This window comes from Spermophilus citellus (genome assembly GCF_964194105.1).
Source record: "Spermophilus citellus genome assembly, chromosome: 12".
In the NCBI taxonomy this organism is placed as follows: Eukaryota; Metazoa; Chordata; class Mammalia; order Rodentia; family Sciuridae; genus Spermophilus; species Spermophilus citellus.
The window spans coordinates 82,812,208-82,819,634 of NC_138198.1; positions in this window are offsets into that span (position 1 = coordinate 82,812,208).

The window sequence follows — 7,427 nt, forward strand, 5'->3', positions numbered from 1 at the left end:
GGGGAATATATACCCCTTTCCAATTCCCTCTTTTTGCTTTAATAAGTACATTTTAATAGTTTGATGAGCTCTTTCAACTATGCCTTGTCCCTGTGGATTGTATGGGATTCCTGTTATGTGAGTAATGCCAAATGATGGGCAAAATTGTTTAAAAGAGTTAGAGGTATAGCCAGGACCATTATCTGTTTTTAACTGTTTTGGAATGCCCACAGTGGCAAAATTTTGTAAGCAATGAGCTATAATATCTTTAGTTTTTTCCTCCAGCATGAAGGGAGCCCATCAAAAATCCAGAAGAAGTATCAACTGTAACATGCAAATATTTTAATTTTCCAAATTCTGGCAAGTGTGTGACATCCATCTGCCAAATATGGTTAGGTATCAGTCCTCTAGGATTGACTCCAAGATTAAATTGTGGTAAAAAGGTCACACAATTTTGACATTGTTTTATTATTTGTCTAGCTTGTTCCTTAGTTATTTTAAAACGCTTTTGTAAAGTATTAGCATTGACATGGAACCTTTTATGAAAATTTATAGCTTCTTCTATTGTGGAGAAAATATGTATGTCATGTGTAGATTTATCTGTTAATTCATTGCCCAAACTAAGGGCTCCAGGCAATCCTGTATGTGCCCTGATATGTCCTATAAAGAATGGATCTTTTCTGTCCCAGATTAAACTTTGTATAGTGGAAAACAAAGAGAAAACAGTAGAGATAGGGGAAATCCTACCAGTATCTTCAAGGGACACTATAGCATTAACTACATACTGACTATCAGAAAAAAATTAAACACAGAATCTTTAAACATCACAAAAGCTTGTAATAATGCATTAAGCTCTAATTTTGAGCTGATTGTTTGGGTACTAAAAATGTAAAAGTTTGATCAGAGGTAACTACTGCTGCTGTACCATTATTTGACTCATCAGTGAATATATTTGGAGCATTTATGATAGGGTTTTTTTGTCATTTTTGGAAAAACTGCATGATGCGAAGACCAAAGACAACAAAGGATTAGATGGTAAGTGATTATCAAATGAAACATTAGATTTACACATGATTATTCCCCAAGTATTTAACTCATTAGCTAACTCATCAATTTGATCCATAGTATATGGAGTAATAATTTTATTGGGAGAAATCCCAAACACTCCCTTTGCTGTTCTTATTCCTTTGAGTATTAATTGTCCTACAGCCTCAGGATATCTAGTAAGAATAGTGTTAGGAGAATAAGATAAATGTGTCCACAATAATGGACCTTCTTGCCAAAATAATCCTGTAGGAATATTTTTTGTTGGTAGTACAATAAATAATAAAGGCAAACTTATATCAATTCTATCCAAATGCATATTTTCCATATATGTTTCAATGATTTTTAATGCCTTTCTTGTTTTAGGTGTTAACATGCGGGGTGAATTTGGATCTGATGGACCTTTTAGGATATCAAATAAAGGTCCCAACTCTCCTGTTGGTATGCCTAGATAAGGTCTTATCCAATTTATGTCTCCCAATAACTTTTGAAAGTCGTTAATTGATTTGAGTTGATCCACTCGTATTTGAATTTTTGGTGGACGGACCATGGTTGAGGATAATAGAACTCCTAAATAATTAATTGGAAGATTTAATTGTACTTTATCTATTTCTATCTCTAGATTATAATTTTTTAATAAATTTGTAAGTGTGCCATAACATTCTAGCAATTTTTTTTTATCTTTATGTGCCAATAATACATCATCCATATAGTGAAATATTTGTAGTTCAGGATTTTGATTTCTAAGTGGCTGGATTGCTTTGTTAACATAAATTTGACACATAGTTGGACTATTAGCCATACCTTGAGGGAGTACTTTCCATTCATATCTCTGATCAGGACCTTCATGATTTAGTGCAGGGATAGTAAATGCAAAACATGGACTATCCTCAGGATGAATTGGAATTGAAAAAAACAATCTTTAATATCTATAGCTAAAACATACCAGGTTTTTGGAAAAGCAGACAATTGGGGAATCCCCAATTGAGCAGGTCCCATAATAACCATCTGATTATTAATGGCTCTTAAATCTTGCAATAATCTCCATTTACCAGATTTCTTTTTAATGACAAAAATGGGAGTATTATGGGGAGATACAGAAGGTTGTATATGTCCCTCCGCTAATTGTTGTTTGACCAGGTCATGGGCTACTTGTATCTTTTCTTTAGTCAGGGGCCACTGAGGAACCCATACTGGTCTTTCTGATTTCCAAGTAATTTTGATTGTCTCAGTGGCCCTTTCTGAAAACCCAATCCATGTCTATTTATTCCTTGATCTATTTGAATTGGTGCTGTTATACCTTGTTCTTATTCTCTTAATCTTTTTTCTTTCCTAAAGCCTTGTCTAGCCCTAGTAGTGGGCGTGTTAGGATTGATGTTATTTGTTAATGTCAAACCTAATTGATCTAGGACATCTCGTCCCCATAAATTTATAGGAAGATGATCCAATACATATGGCTGTATAGTTCCTTCACATCCTTCAGGATCCTTCCAATCTAATACCATTGCACTTCTATGGGGATTACTTGCCACTCCTAGGCCTCAAAGAATTTGAGTGGATTGTTGTAATGGCCAATGTTTTGGCCATTCTTGACAAGATATGATGCTAAGGTCAGCTCCTGTGTCCAGTAGCCCATTAAATTCATGTCCTTGAATATTTAGTTTTAGCATTGGGCGAGAATCTAAATTTAAAGACAGCATAGCCCAATCCACACCTGTGGAGGCTAATCCCCTGGAACCTCATTCTACAGTATTACTGGAAAATTTATCATGTAGGCTGGGTATTATTAATAACTGTGCCATTCTATCTCCTGGTGAAATTACTGATATACCTCTTGGAGAACTAGCTATAATTTTTATTTCACCTTCATAATTGTGATCAATTACCCCAGGACTTATCATAAGTCCTTTTAGTGTAGAAGAACTGTGTCCCAATAATAAGCCTACTGTTCCTTGGGGAAGAGGTCCTTTTACTCCTGTGGGAATGATTTGAACTCCCATCTCTGGAGTTAGTACTGCTCTGGCAGAGTTGCAGATGTCCAATCCTGCACTCCCTCTAGTTTGTCTGATGAGGGATTTAATGGATAATGTGTCCTGGGCACTACCCTGATGGTGTTGCTGGGTTCCTCCATTGCCCCATATATTTGTGGTCGTGGGCCCTGGAGCATTGGGCCCCCCAGTCCGTATTTTGGCAATGGAGCCTGATGCCTTTCTCCATGATATTGTGGGTAAACACTGGTCCTTGTCCATTTTTTGATAACGGAATACCCTCTATGGTGGTTTGAGAACGGCATTCATTAGCCCAATGTCTCCCTCTACGGCATCGTGGGCAAATACCTGGAATTCTATTCCTTTGATACCTAACTTTGTTAAACCCTCCTCCTATGGGACAACTCCTTTTAAAATGTCCTGTTTGTTCACAATTGTAGCATGTTTTTGGCCTGGCATCTAAAGCCTGTTGTACTGCAGCTGCCAAGACTTGCCCTTGTTCATTAATGTCTCTACATAATTTAATATATGTGTTTAAATCTTCATGTCTCCATGGTCTAATGACCTCTCTGCAGTAATGATTTGCTTGGTCATAAGCCAGTTGTTTTATTAATGGCATTACTTGTTCTGTATCCCCCAAAATTCTGGCAGATGTTTGAATAAGCCTATCTACAAATTCAGCGTAAGGTTCATTAGTTCCTTGTATTACCTTAGATAACTGTCCTTGTAAATCTCCATGCCCCTGTAAAGCTTTCCATGCCCTAACCGCATCTACAGCAATTTGTGCGTATACGCCAGGATCATATTCAATTTGTTGCCGTTGACCCTCATAAGGTCCTTTTCCTAACAACATATCTAGATTTCTTTGAGGGTAACCAGCTGCTGCATTTTGCCTAGCTGTCTCCTTGCAAAATTCCTCATTGGCAACCTTCCATAACAAATATTGTCCTCCATTTAGCACAGATCAACACATATTAGCCAAATATGCTGGCGTCATGTCCAAGTTGGTAATGGATTCGACCATGCTTACTGTGAAGGGTTCTTGTGGACCATAGGTTGTTACAGCCTCCTTTAATTGCTTCACTGTTTTGAAATCTAAAGCATGGTGAATTCGCTGCCCTCCTGCCTGCTCAAGTACAGGGCATGCTAATCTTTGAGGTCCTGCCTCAGGATTCCATCTATCAACTACTGGGGTTGAGGGCCATTCAGCTGTCACTATAGATGGAGCTGTTGGTTGAATTATGCCCTCTGGTAATAAAACGGAGTTAGTAACAGCCTCCTGTTGTAGTTTCCCGCCTGATAGCTGTTTGTCCTTTAAGCTTTCTTCCTTTAAATTTTCTTCTTCTATCTGACTAGGTCGAGAGACCTTCTCTTTTGCTTGACCTAACGTGTTTTCTACCATAGTTTTGGACCTCTAACAATTTACTTAACAGTCTTTCAGCTTGTTTTTTACTAATTTCTAATCTACTACAAAGGTAACGCAACCCAATAAGATAACATAAAACAAAACCGAAACAGAATGAAACAAAAACGGAACAAAAAATCGTTGTATCAATTTTCTCTTTCTCAGGGCCGAACAACTTCAAACCTTGAGCCAACCATTTTTCCCAGTTTGCCTGAGAAAGTTCTAGGGATAGGCAGCTTGAAACAAAAACAAAATAAATCAAAACAAGAACACATTGTTTTTTGAAATGGTCACCCATTCTCTCGCCTTCCCTCAGGGGTGAGCAATTTTGCTTACCTCCAAGCTTCAGGCATCCCCTGCATGGGCCACCAATTGCCGCAGTCTGGCTGGGCACAAAATCAGGAGCCACTCAAACAGGAACAAACTTTATTTTGAAACTCCCGCCAAAGCCCTGTATGCTACCGGGAAATATGCCGACCCACACATGCGGCGTTCCCCCGGGCCACACTTCAACAGGAAATCCCTCCTCCGGAATTCCCTCCTACCGCACTTCCCCAACCAATGGGAACTCTCCAGAAGTCCCGTAGCGGCTGAGGCGGACAGCAGGGGTCTAATATCCATTTGAATGCAGCTCTTAACATAATCATATCATCTCAATGGCTTGCTGGCGTCACCTTTCAACCAAAAATGCCATGCATCATTACTACTTGGCTATGGCTCTTAGCACTATTCTGTGACTAGAAGTAACTAAACCAAATATTTAAAAATACTGTTTAGAAGCACAGCCTTTCTGATTCCACATCTTTATGAATTTCTAGCCTAAGTATACAAAAATAATCAGGAATATTTTAATCTGAGTTGCCATGAAATTTGTGTTAATCTGCCTCAAGTTAACTCCATGCTACTGTGTATTTGCATGATGTACTTTAATCTTACAAAAGGAGTGTACCCAATGAAGGTACAGCAACCCAATAAAGTGCCTTAAATATAGTAGGACCTAATGCATGTTTGTTGAGTAAATAAATAATAAATGAGTCAGAGCCAGGAAAACTGGTGTGTGTCGAGGCTCTGCCAACACTTCACCATTTTACCCGGGTCAAGTATCTTTACTTTTGGGGCTTTAAGTTTCTCATCTGTAAAATGAGAGATGGGATGATATGATCTTGAGGTCCCATCTAATTTCATCGGTTTCCTATGCTTAGATTATTAGCACCTTTCAGGAGGGCAGACTCAAAAGCAGTTAGCAGCCTGCTCTTTAGAGCCAGATAAACCAGGCTAGAGTTCCAGTTCTGTCACTTCAGGGTATGATATGAGTAGTGCATTCATATTCTCTGAGCTTTTCATACCCACAAGTAAAAAAAGGTTATTATGGAGATTAAGTGAGATGATATAGGGGCTTACTACCATGTCTGGTACACAGTGGCTATTCAGCAACAGGTAGTCCTCGTCAGCATTATCTGTATTGCAGAGATGTTGATGAATCAGAAAGAATACCTCTCAGAGAAGTCAGACTCAGAGCTGGGCCTTGAAAAACAGTAAGATTTAGGTATTCTGGGGGAGCAAGGCACAAGAGGGTGATTTCAGACAGGAAAGAGAGTCACATGACCAAAAGTCTGGAGGCAGAAGAACAGGAGGGATGTTGCAAGTTGTAGGGGATGGTACAATAATTGGCCTTCGCAGGACAGTCCAGTAGGACAGACACAACCCATCAGGGCCCACATCCACTGGTAAGTGGGGAGCTCTGAAGTTGTACCACGTGAGCTCCAAAACCCATCATTCTAAGCCCCTGGCTCCTCCCTGCTTTCTAAAGATTAAAACCCTGGAGGAGGGATACAGAACACGGTCACTCCTTTTAAAGACAGTCATTTAAAATGCTGTCATTTTTGAAGATTGGATTTTATTTCCTAAATTTCAGTTGGCCACTCTTATTTGCTCAGAACGAAGTCAGCAAGGACAAGAGGCAGATGTAGAAAAGTCTTCCTGGGACCAGATGACAAGTGAAAGACCAAGTGAGCACATCTAGAAAAAAAACAGAGGGATTTTTCCAAAACTTGCTCAACACTGTTTCATAATTCAGGGCTTGAAAGAAAAGCCAGTTTGGCCTTCTGCAGATGCAGTGCTCAGAGCACTGATACCTCTACTATAAAAGAGGTATGCATTTCAGGTACAAGGTGTCCACTCAGCAGCGCTAGCTGTCCCCCAGTGTACCTTTCCCTGCACCTCATTTGTTCCACGTGGTGTGGAGGAGGAGCCAGGTTAACTGACAGAGCTGCTGAATTTAGGTATCCAGAGATGTTTCCTGTTGCACCCCGCCGTCTGACTCTGCATCAAAAACAGGGGAAAGCCTCCTTAATCAGGAAAGCAGGAGAGTGGGGAGGGCACTTGCACCCTAAATATTAAAAAACATGACCTACTTGTCCAAACACCTACAAACAAGGGGGGACATCAGAAATGATCAACACAAAATCATCTATGTAACCTGAGACAGGTTGTGGTTCTGTTTGTCCTTAGACAATGTAAAATTTGTGTATTGTGGCGGTCTCTCTCCAGAAGATAGCCCACATGCTCCCTTGCTTTACCCCAAAACTATCTGTCTTGAGAATGCCTCCATTATGCCTTGAATATGTATCTACTTTCCCAAATGAACCTCTGTTCTTTGCCTTTGAAAAAATATTGTATATTTTTTATTCATTAGAAACTAATATTAAAAAAAACTGCAACCTTCATTTCAAGAGGAGATAAACCCTATATCAAAGGAAAACATTCAGCATTTGGTTATTTGGGATTGCTAACTTCACTTAGCATTATCTTCTCTAACTTCATCCATTTACTTGCAAATGCCATGATTTTATTCTCTTATTGCTGAGTAATAATATTACATTGTGTATCTATGCCATATTTTTTTTCTCCATTCCTCTACTGAAGGGCATCTAGGTTGGCTCCACAGTTCAGCTATTGTGAATTGTGCTGCTATAAAGATTGATGTGGCTGTGTCCCTTTAGTATGCTGTT